General features: G+C 41.1%; 1 protein-coding gene and 1 non-coding gene across 4 annotated transcripts in view; one reads left to right on the forward strand and one right to left on the reverse strand.

Annotated features, from left to right (window-relative positions):
• Positions 1-15,177, reverse strand: part of FRMD4A (FERM domain containing 4A) — a 373,568-nt gene that overhangs the window by 313,440 nt on the left and 44,951 nt on the right. The window lies entirely within an intron of this gene.
• Positions 7,584-7,656, forward strand: TRNAE-CUC. The gene has a single exon. It is a non-coding gene; the product is annotated as a tRNA-Glu (tRNA).

The following is a 15,177-nucleotide window of genomic DNA, read 5'->3' on the forward strand; positions in this document are numbered from 1 at the left end:
AAGGAAATCCAGAAAAGGGGGGATATATATATATTCTACTGCGCTGCACAGTAGAAACTAATACACCACTGGAAAGCAACTAAACTCCAATGAATTTTTTTTTTAAAGCAGTTTGAATTTTCTCCTAATAAAGGACCTTGACTTTGATTCTTTAAGCCTTAGTCATGATTTTCTTTCTTGGACTGGCTTCATTTTCCATACGTCATGGATCTTAACAAAGCATACATCACGTCCAAATGTGTAAGGTAGTCATTCTATCCGACTGGAATAATTCTGCTCCTAAATGCTACTTAACCATCTACCGTCCTTTAACCCAAGTTCCTGAAATGTAAACAAGTGAAGAAGAATCTGGTGGCTGGTGAGGCTGAAACAGTGCAGGAGTGGAGAAGGCGCTCTCTGGCTCAAGGACCTCTGGTCCCAGAAGAGTAGTACTATTAGCCCAAGGGCTTTCACATGGGGCTGGGCAGTTCACCTTGAAGTCCGGGGCTGCAATTCCTTCTTTAATTAAAAACACACTGCAATAGTGGAGGTGTCACCTGATGCAGGCTTACTTGCCAACATGGACCCAGTGCCCTGCTGGGGTATATTTTGTTTAGAATTTCTCATGTATTAAAGACCCTACCGAGAAACTGCTTCATAGTGCAGAGACCCAGCCTGCTGGAAAGGCACCCTTGGAGAGAAGAGAGGTACTGATTCGTAGCCAATGCTAGGAGGGGAAGGACATTGTTCTTAAATATAAAGTAGTACATCCGAAAAATATTTCTATATTTTCCAGGCTCTCCTGCTCTTGGTTTGAAATTGGTAATGCATGCAAAAAACAGCAAGGTGGTTTTTATGTTGTTGAGCCCTTTCACATTTATCTCTAAAGCTACTGCAGAGGGCCTTCCTAGCAAACTGGATTTCCAAGAATGCTCAAGTGATGAATGAATATCCAAGCAAGAGTACTGGAGTGGGTTGCCATTTCCTTCTCCAGAGGATCTTCCCAGCCCAGGGATTGAACCTGGGTCTCCCACATTGTAGGCAGGTGCTTTACCATCTGAGCCACCAGGGAAGTTCAGTAATGAAACAGCTACCCTTTATTGAGCATCTCCTATAGGAACACAATATGCTGAGTGCTTTAGGGAGGATGTCTTTTCCTCAAAACAAGCTTACAAGAAATTGACTGTTACCCCCATTTTACAGAAGAGGAAACCAAGTCTCAGGACAACTATGGAGCCTGCCAGGTTCATGCAACAGGTAGATGATGGACCTATGTTTGGTGGAGACAGGTAATTTGGACCTGAATCAGTCTGACACCAAGTCTCTGCTCATCTCAGGTACACCATGATGCTAATCTAAAATTACAAGTGGCTCCCATGTTCACTCCCATTATTTACAATGGCCAAGACATGGAAATAAGCTTAAGAGTCCATAGTGATGGATATATACATAAAGAAGTCATGGTATACATACACAATGAAATATTATTCATCCATAAGAAAAGAGGGAAATCCTGCCTTTTGTAACAACATGGATGGACCTTGAGGGCATTGTGCTAAGTGGAAAGAGTCAGATGGAGAAAGACACGCAATGTATGATCGCTCCTATCTGTGGAATCTAAAAAACACAGCAACAAAAACCCCACCAACTCATAGAAAAAGAGATCATGTTTGTGACTACCAGAGGCAGGGGTGGGAGGCGGGAGGAATTGGATGAAAACTGTCTATGGGGTCGCACAGAGTCGGACACGACTGAAGTGACTTAGTAGTAGTAGTAGTCAAAAGGTATAAATTTTCAGTTATAAGATAAATAATACTGGGGATGTAGTTTAACATATGTCATGATGATTGTAGTTAACACTACTGTATGAGAAGGAAATGGCAACCCACTCCAGTGTTCTTGCCTGGAGGATCCCAGGGATAGGGGAGCCTGGTGGGCTGCCGTCTATGGGGTCGCACAGAGTAGGACATGACTGAAGCGACTTAGCAGCAGCAGCAGCAGATGCTATGTGAAAGCTGTTAAAAGAGCAAACCCCAAGACTTCTTATCACAAGGAAAAACAGTTTTTTCCTTTCTCTCTCTCTTTTTGTTTTTGGTATCTTTGCAAGATGATGGGCTTCCCCTGTGGCTCAGTGGTAAAGAATCCTCCTGTAATACAGGAGCCACAGGAAGCACAGGTTCAACCCCTGGGTGGGGAAGATCCCCTGGAGGAGGGCATGGCAACTCACTCTAGTATTCTTTCCTGGAGAATCCCATGGACAGAGGAGCCTGGTGGGCTACGGTTCATAGGGTTGCAAAGAGTCAGATATTACTGAAGCGACTTAGCAAGCATGCAAGATGAACTATGTTCATAAAACTTACTGCAGTAATCAATCACTCAACAGTATATGTAAGCAAGTCATTATGCTGTACATCTTAAACTGATACAGTGCTATATAGCAGTTACACCTCAAGAAACTGAAAAAAATAACTAACTGGAAAAAAAGGGAAATAATTGTGGATGTATGGCTGTTTATTTTTTCCGGTGGCACAGAAAATGCATTTAGCAGTGTACAAATAAACTGACATGCATTTCTGAGCATTATAAATGATTTGGAGGACTGTATAAGGTCGGAGGAGAAAAATAAAACAAATGGACTCTCTGAGTCTTGGCCTCATCAAGTGTTTGGGAGGGACAGAAAGCAGGAGACTTTGAGCATTTTTGAAAACTGAGATTCACAATGAGTTCCATGTTCTCCAGCCCCTACACTGGGTACTTCCTCAGTTCCTGAGAACTGAGTGTCTGCTTTATCCAGAACATTCTTGCTAAACAACTCGCTTAGGAAGTCCTGGAAAGAGTCAGCATGCCCTGAACCAGAGAGTGAGCCAAACAGTTGGTTAATAACAAGATCAGCGCTCTCTCCTGGGGTGGCCCTGACTGTATGGATGGGTGTGGGAAGGCAACTGTGTCTTGAAGCTGAAAGATTCAACAAACAGGCAGGCTCCTTTGAAAGGCTCTTCTGCCCGACTGTTAATGTTTATAAATCTTCCTGCTTCTCTTTGGCTTGTACTTCATCATAAGCAGAGTCTAAAGAAAAAGGAGGGGATGTAAGCCTTCCTTTGCTGGGGGAAAGTGTCTCATATTGAGAATCTAGCTGGGAACTGGGAATCCTTGGTGTTATTTCTGGCTGCAATATTAATTCATGGGGTTGAGTAAATCACTAGCTTTTTTGCTCCTTTCACTTCCCCATTCCATTCAGTCCTATTTTGGTCCTTGTATCTCTCTGGCCCCAAACTCTCTCTCCCTTCCTCTGTATTGCTAGCCACTTAGAAAGTTGATCATATATGGCAACTGTGAATACATCGGATGTTGTTTCTCCTACATCTTTTCCAGTATTTGTAATAATTTTTCTATTTGGGAAACTTTCCTTCTCCTATAGCCTAGCTAAATCCTGTCTGGTCTTTGTCTTCCTCCCTGATTCAGCTCTGAGGTCTTGTCCCTTCTTTCTCTGAAATCCCACAGGATTTGTTGTCTGAACTTCTTACTTGGTCTCTATCTGCTACTGCCACACATCCCTAGTTATCTTTCTTCTACTTACCTGACTGATTTACGCAGCTGGTTTGAAACTTGTAGCAAATACCTTACCAAGGCTTTTGTTTTTCTCTCAGTATTAGTATACTGACTGTTGGAACTTAGTCAATGTTTGCTGATTCAAATGTAAAAGAGCAACGTTAACAATGGCAATGGGTGCATGCTAAGTCACTTCAGTTGTGTTCAACTTTTTGTGACCCTATGAACTATGTAGCCTTCCAGGCTCCTCTGTCCATGGGATTCTCCAGGCAAGAATACTGGAGTGGGTTGCCAAGCCCTCCTCCAGGCGATCTTCCCCGACCCAGGGATCAAACATGAACATCCTAGGTCTCCTGCATTGGTAGGTGGGTTCTTTACCACTGAGCCACCCCAATAATGACAATGACAGTGAAAGTGTGAGTCACTCAGTTGTGTCTGACTCTTTGCAAGCCCATGGACTGTACAGCCCACCAGGCTCCTCTGTCCATGGAATTCTCCAGGCAAGAATACTGGCGTGGGTTGTCATGCCCTTCTCGAGGGGAATTCCCAACACAGGGATTGAACCTGGACAGATTTTTTACATCTGAGCCACCACAGAACTTCCTTTTATTGAATGTTTCCTGTTCACCAGAATGATGTTAAGAGTTTTATGTTAATATCTCACTCATGACAACACAATTGTGAGGTCTTATGTATCCCCATTTTACAGTGGAGAAAACTGAGGCTCAGTAACAAGATAATGGTCACATAGCTATTACTTGTTAGAGCGGAGATTCAACAAGTTCCATAAGTACCATGCTGCCCTGCTCCAATTAAGAACTATGTCATGAATGAAACAAGCCAAGGACATTTGCATTTATGGTTAACATGGCTGTAAACAAGGTGACTGTGAAACTGAAACAGAAGCAACAAGGAGGTGATGCAAGGATTCCACAAAAACAGATTTGCAGTCAGCACCCCAGCATCAGCTAACGTGCCTAACATTGCTTCAGATTCTGAACTCTGAAGTCAAACTGACTTGGTCTGAATCTTGGCTCCACAGCTTGCCGGCTGTTTGATCTTGAGTAAGAGACATTTAAGTTCATGGTGACTCAGTTACATTAAGTTCATGGTGACTCAGTTACCTCATGTATAAAGGTGGACTGTAATGGTATCCTCTCCTCTGGTAGCCTTGAAGATTAAGTATAAACATGTGAAAGGCACATACAGTGAAGTGAAAGTCACTCAGTCACGTCTGACTCTTTGCGACCCCATGGACTATACAGTCCACGGAATTCTCCAGGCCAGAATACTGGAGTGTGTAGCTTTTCCCTTCTCCAGGGGAATCTTCCCAATCCAGGGATCAAACTTAGGTCTCCTGCATTGCAGGTGGGTTCTTTACCAGGTGAGCCACAAGGGAAGCCCAAAAAGGCACATATATGGATCCTTAAGTAATTGTCAGCTATTATTATCAAGAACCTCTAACTTAGACCAAGGTAATAGAATCTAGCCCAGGAGGCAGAAATGGCTGTGTATTTCACTAGATTTCAGGCAATGAAAAAGAGCCCCGTTTTTATCCTTCAATCCCAAACACAACAAAGAAACTGCAGATAGGGAATTCTAGGAGACAAAGGCCTCCCAATGACTGTATTGCAAGGATTATCAAATATGCCAAGACATGGTGACCCAATACTCATCACTCAAATGGCTGTGGGAGCCAAGGGTGGCAACATAAGGGACCTCCTTGCGGTAGATGGCTAGTAATGCAGAATGTGAACAGGTGATTTCTACAATCACTAGATACCTGGCCTCTGATTGTTTCTTAGGAGTTGCAAGACCTTGGGTTGGGTGACCTAACCTCCCTTTTCTTACCTGTAAAAGGGGATAATAATAGTAGCTACGTTAAAGGATCATGGAGAAAATTAATGTATATGTAAAGCACTTAGAGGACTTTCCTGGTGACTCAGGAATAAAGAATCCACGTGCCAATGTAGGAGATGAAGGTATGATTCTTACATAGGGAAGATACCCTGGGGAAGGAAATGGCAATCCACTCTAGTATTCTTGCCTGGATAATTCTATGGACAGAGGAACCTGCCAGGCTACAGACAATGGGGTTGCAAAAGAGTTGGAAATAACTTAGTGACTGAACAACAGCCACAGCAAAGTGCTTGGAGCATAACTCAATAAACAATTACTTTAGTTTTATAGTCACCACCAGTCTCAACAAGTAGTTTCCTTGGTTGCTTGCAATATAGCCTTGGCAGAAGAGAAGGAATTACTCTTGACTAAGTTAACGAAATTCCCCAGCACTCCAAGTATTTTATTCTACAAAGTGGCTTAAATAAGGGAAATTTATTAGAAAACAAGGGCTGGAATTTTCACTATCTTTTCTCAGCAACCTCTTCTCTCAATGATAATCAGATAATGTCTATCCACCTTCTTCAAAAGCTGGTTTTTGTTTGTTTGTTTGTTTGTTTGTTTGTTTTTTAAGATTTGATCTCAATACCCTGCAGTGACATTTAAGAGCAAGGCCAGGTTGTGACACAACAGCTGAGCCAATTTTTTTTTTTTTTCCACGGGTTTAGCTAAGGTTTCGTGGGCACAGGAGGAAACTAAATGTAACCTCAGGGGTTCAAGGAGGTCATATCTACCTCATCAGGATCCTCTAGACCTGCCTCTGAGCACACCATGAGAGCTGGCACTTGCTGCCCCTCTGCTGCTATGCCTGGATCAGAGCCCTCACATGAAGTGTCAGGTATAATTTTCACCCCAGGCCTGGAGAGCAACAAGGACAGCCTCTTGCTTGGAAAATGCTGGGGGTGGGAGGTACCCTGCCCTCTGGACTTGGCCAAGAGAGAAAGCAAACTGCAGGTAATTTGGCCCAAACCAGCAGATGCTGCTCAAAAAAGCCACAGTGCTTGCCCTGAAACAGGGAAATCGCAAAGCAAATGCTCGCCTAGAAAGCACAAACAAAGCTGCCTGGTATTGGAGAGGCAGCCCCCATGCTTGGATCCAGGCGTGGCGGGGAGGATAGATCAGAGGGCCCTTCAGATTTCTAGGAAACACCAACCTTGGGACTCTCATTCAGCGCTGGGTCCCCAGAGGCCACCACTACCTAAATTACCAAGATTGCCTACTTTGAATCTTGGGTCACAGCTTACTTCCTGACATAATTGTCTGTCAAAAGACTTCCTTAAATTATCCCTGGAAACTGAAAGGAGACTCACGAAGAACAATCTTGCACAAATTTTGGAAATTGAGTATTTTTTTCCTTCATTTAGAATTTAAACAATATTGTTTTATATCCCCATTCATTTCTCAGTGTGGATGATACAAAAGGCTCAGGCACCTTTAAATTTGCTCTTATTTTATAGCAAATGAATACATTAATAATAATAGCTTAACATCTATTGAGCTGGTATTATTTATCATACTCGCTCTAAGTATTTTATATGTAATGCCTCATTCAATCCTAAAGATAACCCAGGTCTCCTGCATTGTAGGCAATTCTTTACCATCTGAGTCACAAAGGAAGTCCCCTAAAGATAACAGTAGGTGGTAAATAGAGTTATTTGTTTCCTGGATGAGAAGATGTGCTCTGGGGATTGGGATTTCATACCTAGTTCACTGACTTAGGGTACATGCCCCAAGCCCGCTGCAATAGGTGGGCCAGGTACCCACCTACCTGTTCTTCCCAGCTTTCCTAGCAGGTGGGGGTGGTCATGTGACCATCTTCTGGCCAATGTTATGTGAATATAAGGGAAGAGTTCTACTTTGAGATCTGGACCATGAAAAACTCTAAGGGCGCTTCCCTGCCCTGTTCTTCTTTATTAAATAAATAGGACACTGAGACCTTAGAGGAGGGACAAGTCATGAGATGACCCTGAATGATTCTGGGGAGGGCTGTATGCAAACCAGAACAAGTTAGACTTACTATGAGTGAAAACTACATTTCTGTTGTGATAAGTCACTGAGATTTCCAAGGTATCTACTGCAGAAGCCCCAGTTACTTTAATTCATGTACCTGGTGAGGAAAATGAATTGATTGTTTACAGTTAAATTGCTATTGGGACTTCCTGGTGGTCCAGTAGTTAAGACTCTGCACTCTCAATGCAGGAGGCCCAGGTTCGATCCCTGGTCAGGGAACTAGATCTCACATGCCGCAACTAAAAGATCCTGTGTGCCAAAACTGAGACCTGGTGCAGCCAAAAAAATAAATCTAAAAACCCATTACTGTTAGTGGACTCTTAGGGCAGAACTGCCTAGTTCTACACTGTATCTTTTCTCTCAAAATGCAGGGTGTGCAAACATAATGAGGAAATTCCCTTCCAACTTAGAAAGATGATAAAGAGATCCCATGCCCTGCTTCCATCTCCCATCTTCCAAAGAGAGCTAGCATGACGAAAATAATCAGATTGCACAATCATCATTTATTAGGAACCCATCTGGTGTGGGGATGAGCTCATAGCCTTGAGAATAAAGAAAATTTCCAGCTAAGACTGGATGGTGAGGCTTCTAATGCAGGCCAGCTGGTTTTCAGAAGGTCTAGTGCCAGGTTAGAACAAGGCTCTGTGATGAGCAGCCAGCGGTTAAGCAGTACGGACATCATTACTGCAAATGATATAAATCACATTACACTTACTACATAAAGATGCATGACTGTTAGCCTAACAAATTCAGTATAGTTGTGCCCCTTTTTGCTGCAGCAACTTTAAGCTGGCACATTGTGTTGCTTCTGCTCATTTCCTTTACCTAGTTCATACCCACTCGTCTTTATTAATAAGACCTCTGCTCATCTACTGTCTTCTCAGGAAGCCCTCCTTGATGTCACAGAACAAGTAGGTTTCCCAGTGAAACTCTCTCAGGCCCTCAGGTAACTTGTCCTCAAAGCACTGACATTCAATTTTAATTTCCTGTGAGTTTGAATAGTTATTAGTTCTGTTGAGTGAGTGATTGTCAGAACTCCACCACTGTAATATAATCTATAAACAAATACGGTACCGTGTTCAGTTTTGTTCACGATCCCATCTCTAGCACTCAGCACAATATCTGCACACAGCAGGTGTTCTTTCATTATTTGTTAGATGAATGAGCAAACACCTGAATAAATAAATGAATGAATCCTCATTTAGTGAAAAAACTGAGGTAGAAATATGTCATACCCAGATTTATTGGTAAAGATAGGAATATACTTTAGAATATCAGATTTCTGCAGCTACTACTGCCCATCATCTTTCAAACGACTCTGTAGAAAGAGATGCCTTCAAATCAGGTGACACTTGCATAGGTGACCATCACTCCAGAACAAATGTGATAACACAGATGCTGAGATCCTCTCCCACAGGAGGCTAGTCACTAACTTCTCTGAGCCTCAGTGCAGTATCCTCATTTATAACGCACCCCTCTCCCACCCCCACACTGGCATTGAGAATCAAAAATAAGAGAATTCATTTGACAATACCCTATTGACTCTGTGCATGTATGTTTTGCTTAAAGTTAGGAAGTTTGAAAATTGTCTCTCGATGGGATTTTTGAAAAGACACTGCTTTGTGAAGAAGATTGCATTTTGAGGATGTTAGACAAAGACTCACCATTTAGTTAAATAATCATTATTTCCGGGCAATGGCAGAGAAATTAGATCTCCCACAGTTTCCATCAGCCTCAGCCCTAAGACCTTTAAACAATCATACAATTTAACTAAAAAATTGGCTATTCTCCTTCTGTTGGGATGACTATTTCCAAAGCCCAACCTGAGTAGAAATTTAGAAGCCTTCATTATTCAAAGGTAATGTGATATTTGTCAAAGGAGAAACTTCTGAGTTGATTTCCACAATGCTTTCAAAGCAGATTAGCATCTGTTGGGAGGGACTGGCCCAAAGTGAGCATTGCTTGATGCAGTAACTGACAGCTAATTTTAAACCATGAAGTATTATTTTCTCACTGGAACCAAGGAAAGTGCTTTCAAGAAGGATGAAAATCTACCGCATGTCAGACTCAAAAATATTTTCTGAACAAAGTAAAAACTGAGATCCTACTTTGCAAATACATTTCTAGAAAATTCAAGAATGAGCTTTGCAGATTCATGAGGTTCTATTGCAAAGACGTGACTCCTATCAATGTAAGAAAATGCAGTTGCAAAGACGTGTGTGTAACATTCAAGCACGTCAGCAGAAATGCATTCATATAACCCTTTACCAACGGGCACAAATAGCTGTAATGAGTGGCAGAAAAGGTTGACGTAAACAAATGCACAGACTTGACAAAAGATAGAAAGAAATAGAATAAATTTGGTAATTGTTTTGCTTGGTGCAAACCTATTTTTTCCCCTTTAACTATAACATATGTTGTAGATCATCGGAGGAAAGGCTCAGCCCCACAGCATATGTAGGCACTAAATAATACAAAAAGCACAACCCCTGGAAAACATACATTGCCGGAACGAAATGATGAAAGAGGAACAGCAAAAATAGCAAATTGAGCATCAAAGCCTAGCTTTGCACATGTGGGAACGTTTCCTGGAATCATGGCATCATCCACTGGTCCCAGACTGGTTGTATTAGTGGCTTTAGAAGATACAAATAAATCATTGCAAACCCAATCCCCTTTTAGAGGAATTATTCATCATTAGAAGAATTTACCACTGACATCATTATAACTCATCATACAGACAGTTGATAAAAATGCAGTTTCAAAATCATTCCTATTTGTAGAACCTCTCAGTTTCAGAAACACAATTCCCATTAAAAGAAAAACACACAAGCCATTCTCTGTGACTGTAAACCCCATCCCAGGGTGATAAAGCAGTCTCCTCTGTCATTGACTTCTTTGTTTTTGTTTGTTTTTCTGGCAGTGTTTGTGGGAAATTCAGTACATACAGGTCAATGTAGGGCTGATTCTGTCAGCCATAGAGAGGCAGTGCCAGAGCACTGGGTTAGAACCTCTCAGTATAAATAAAAAGGACTCTCCCCAAATTCCCAACACCTGGGTGTCACTTTGGCTCCTGGTCCATATTCTCTTCTAGAAGAAAGTGATGGATGATTTTAAATACACATAAGAAACCATACTCCTTAGAGGAAGGTGGGAACATACACTGGAACATTTTTCCACTCCTAGTTTCTCCCCCACAGCTTATATCCTAAAGTCAGGAAGAGCAGGTAAATTTCCTCTTTGGACTTCATTCAGCAGCCTCAAAAAATAAAAAACAGAAACAAAGCTAACAACTCTCATGAAGGGTGCCGTTTCTGCAAATAGACCAAAAATGAAGAAATTGAAAAAATGAATGACATCCAACTAAAAAAATAAACTAAAACAGACTCACATATGCCATGCATATGTGCTCTTCATCTTTGGAGCCAGAAACAATTTATGGCACAGCAATAATTTAGGTTACTGGTCTTATTTATCTTATTTCTCCTGTAGTTCATACTCATGATAAGCAGTTGGGCAGGAGGAAAAAAAGGTGGCTTCATCATGATGTTAATGAAGCTTAAACTTCAGGGCCTGTCACTTCTTGGGATCTCTTCTAGGGCTCTAGGATGATTGCTGGTAATATGTGTACACAGTCACAGTTGCATAATGGAGCTATTATAATTGCAATCAGTTATGTCTACTGTCTATTTCTGCACTGACCTTCCCTCTGCTAAACTTCCCTTCTTGATGACGTAGCATTGGAATGGCCATGGACACTTTTTGGAGCTCAGCTCAGGGGCATTTGAGTTGCGATACACGTAGTTTGGGTTAAAAGAATACATGTTTGAAGTTCACGGTCATTTCCATTTATCTATGAAAAGATGGGACTACCTGGTGGCTAAGATGGTAAGGAATCCACCTGGGTTCCATCCCTTGGTTGGGAAGATCCTCTGGAGGTGAGCATGGCAACCCACTCCAGTATTCTTACCTGGAAGAATACCCATGGACAGAGGAGCCTGGCAGGCTACAATCCATGAGGTCGCAAAAAATCGGACATGACTGAGTGACTAAGCACACAGGAAAAGATGGAAATGGATGATGCCATTGAAGGATTGGCTTTCAGTCATACTCCTCACCCCCAAGTGTTGACTTAACCTGTATTGTCCATAAAGGTACAGGGCCTGGGGTCTTATCCAGATATTACTACATCTTACAGCACCTGGTTATGGAACTATGTGGCCTCCACATAGGAGAAATCAGGCTTAAAATGCAGGGAGCCAAATTTCAGCAACATGATTATCATGATCAAGATTATCATACTAAGTGAAGGAAGCCAGACAGGGAAAGACAAACATCATATGATATTGCTTACATGTGGAATCTCAAAAAAATGATACAAATGCACTTATTTACAAATCAGAAATAGACACACAGGCACAGAAAATAAACATCTGCTTACTATCTGACAGTGGAATGAGCTTCCTTCAGCTCAGAGGCTCTTCAGCTGGATGCACAATAAATACCTAGAAACCTTAAAAAACATACATACATAGGCTCCAGATCAATTAAACGAGAATTGCTGGGAGTCAGACCTGAGCATGGGTGGCTTTAAAAGCTCCCCGACAGAATCAAAAGCCCAACCAGGGAATGATAGCCATCACTTCAGGCAATGGAGAAACCATCAACCGTGAAAGCATTGCTATGAAATAATAGGAAAAAAGTTATATATATATATAGGTCTCTGTCTTCCATTTCCGGCACAGAGCTCCTTAAACTCCTGTAATTTTTCCTTAAAGAGCACTGGGAGCATTTTTTGTTCTTATATTTGGACTTCAACCCTGGTTCCTGACACAGAGCTCTTAAACCCCTTAGAATTCCTGAGTGATAGGAATGTCTTTTGCTTTAATGAGGTGACTCTGTTGGGCTCTTGGATGGCTTCAGAATGGGGACTTGTCACCAGAAAGATCAAGCCATGATTGGAAGCTTAAAACTTTCATCTCCATCCTCATCCTCTGGGAATGAGAGAGGGGCTGAAGACTGAGTTAATGATTGAGCATGCCTACATGATGAAGCATCCATAAAATTTCAAACATATGGTGTTCAAAAAGCTTCTGGGCTAGTAAACATATCCATATGCTGGGATAATGTGCATCTCAGTTCCACAGGGCTAGGAGCTCCTGCACTTGGGACCTTCCCAGACCTTGCCCTGTGAATCTCTCCATCTGGCTATCCATCTATGTCCTTTCTCATTTCCTGTATCATGTAATAAACTGGTAAATGTGTTTTCCTGAGTTCTGTAAGCTCTTCTAGCAAATGACCAAATCCAAGGAGGGGATCATGGGAACCTCCAATTTGTAGACAAGTCAGCCAGAAGTTGTGGGGTAAACTGGGGATGTGTGATTGGTGTCTGAAGAGTAGGGCAGTCCTCAACCTGAGCCCTTAACCTGAACTTGTGCTGCCTCTAGGCAGTTAGTGTCAGAATTGCTTGGTGTGGAAAATCTAACCACACCACAAGCATTGTGAGTGTGATAGCAGCATAAGAGTAAAGAAAAAGAGAGAGTTTTCCCTAGACAAACAAAATACATAAAAATGGCCATTCATCACCTTACCACTAGTAAGTAAAGGCATTCTTGATGAATTTTTCCAAAGATAAAAAACAATAATAATACAGTATATTAAAAAATAATCATTTTTCATTGTTGTGCATTGTTGTTCAGTCGCTAAGTCATGTTCAACTGTTTGTGACCCCATGGAGTGCAGTCTTCCAGGCTTCCCTGTCCTTTACTATTACTAAAGGCACTCCACTCTTAATGAATTTTTCCCCAAGATAAAAAACAGTAAGGATACAGCATATTAAAAAAATGATAATGAAAAACTAAAAAGAGAACTGCCATATAATCCAGCAATTCTACTCCTGGGTATATATTTGAGGAAAATGAAAACACTAATGTGAAAAGATACATGCACCCTAACGTTCACAGCAGCACTGTTTACAATAGTCAAGACATGCAAGCAACCTATCATCAAAAAAGAACACAAGTAACAAACGGTGAGGACGTGGAGCAAAAGGAACCCTGGTAGATTGTTTGTGAGAGTGTGAATTAGCGCAGCCACTGAAGAAAACAGTATGGAGACTTCTCAGAAAACTAAAAATAGAACCACCATGTGACTCAGCAATCCTACTCCTGGGTATATATCTGAAAAAAAAAAAAAAAACCAACCCACAATAATTTGAAAAGATACACGCACCCTAATATTCATAGCAACATTATTTACAATTGCCAAGATATGGAAGTAATATAAGTGTCCATCAACAGATGAGTGGATAAAGATGTGGTATGTATGTGTACACACACACACACACACACACACACACACACACAATGGAATACTACTCAGTCATACAAAAGAATGAAATTCTGCTATTTGCAACAATGTGAATGGATCTAGAGGATAGTATTTTTAGTAAAATAAGTCATACAGAGAAAGACAAGCACTGTACTTTCTATGCAGTGACACAGATATCACTTTATATGTGGAATCTAAAAAATAACACAAATACGACAAAACAGAAACAGATTCACCGATACAGAGAAGAGACTAGTGGTTATCAGTGGGGAGAGGGAAGGGAGCAGGAGCAAGAAAGGAGTAGAGGATTAAGAGGTACAAATTACTATGTATAAAATAGGTCAACAACAGGGATATACTGTACAGAACAGGGAAATACTGCTATTATTTTGTAATAATTTTAAATGGACTATAATCAATAATCCATAATAATATTGTCATTGTGTTGTACACTTGAAACTAGTATAATACTGTAAATCAATTATATTCAATAAAAATAACAATACTTTCCATTTGTATATACTTTAGCAGTTGCAGCACACTTTCACAAATACATCTTATTTTACCCTTACACTTAAAAAAATTAATTTATTTTAACTGGAGGCTAATTACTTTATAATATTTTAGTGGTTTCTGCTATACATTGACATGAATCAGCCATGGGTGTACATGTGTACAGGCTTCAACAGTAAGTGAACTGTGAACTTCCAGATGTTCAAGCTGGATTTAGAAAAGCCAGAGGAGCCAGAGATCAAATTGTCAACATCCATTGGATCATCGAAAAAGCAAGAGAGTTCAAGAAAAACATCTACTTCTGCTTTATTGACTACACCAAAGCCTTTGACTGTGTGGATGACAACAAACTGTGGAAAATTATGAAAGAGATGGGAATACCAGACCACCTGACCTGCCTCTTGAGAAACCTTATGCAGGTCAAGAAGCAACAGTAAGAACTGGACATGGAACAACAGACTGGTTCCAAACAGGGAAAGGAGTACATCAAGGCTGTATATTGTACTCTGTTTATTTAACTTATATGCAGAGTATATCATGGGAAACGCTGGACTGGAAGAAACACAAACTGGAATCAAGATTGCCAGGAGAAATATCAATAACCTCAGATATGCAGATGACACCACCCTTATGGCAGAAAGTGAAGAGGAACTAAAAAGCCTCTTGATGAAAGTGAAAGTGGAGAGTGAAAAAGTTGGCTTAGAGCTCAACATTCAGAAAATGAAGATCATGGCATCCGCTCCCACCACTTCATGGGAAATAGATAGGGAAACAGTGGAAACAGTGTCAGACTTTATTTTTCTGGGCTCCAAAATCACTGCAGATGGTGACTGCAGCCATGAAATTAAAAGACGCTTACTCCTTGGAAGGAAAGTTATGACCAACCTAGATAGCATA

This window comes from Bison bison, unplaced genomic scaffold (assembly GCF_000754665.1).
Source record: "Bison bison bison isolate TAMUID 2011002044 unplaced genomic scaffold, Bison_UMD1.0 scf7180017864461, whole genome shotgun sequence".
Taxonomy (NCBI): Eukaryota; Metazoa; Chordata; class Mammalia; order Artiodactyla; family Bovidae; genus Bison; species Bison bison.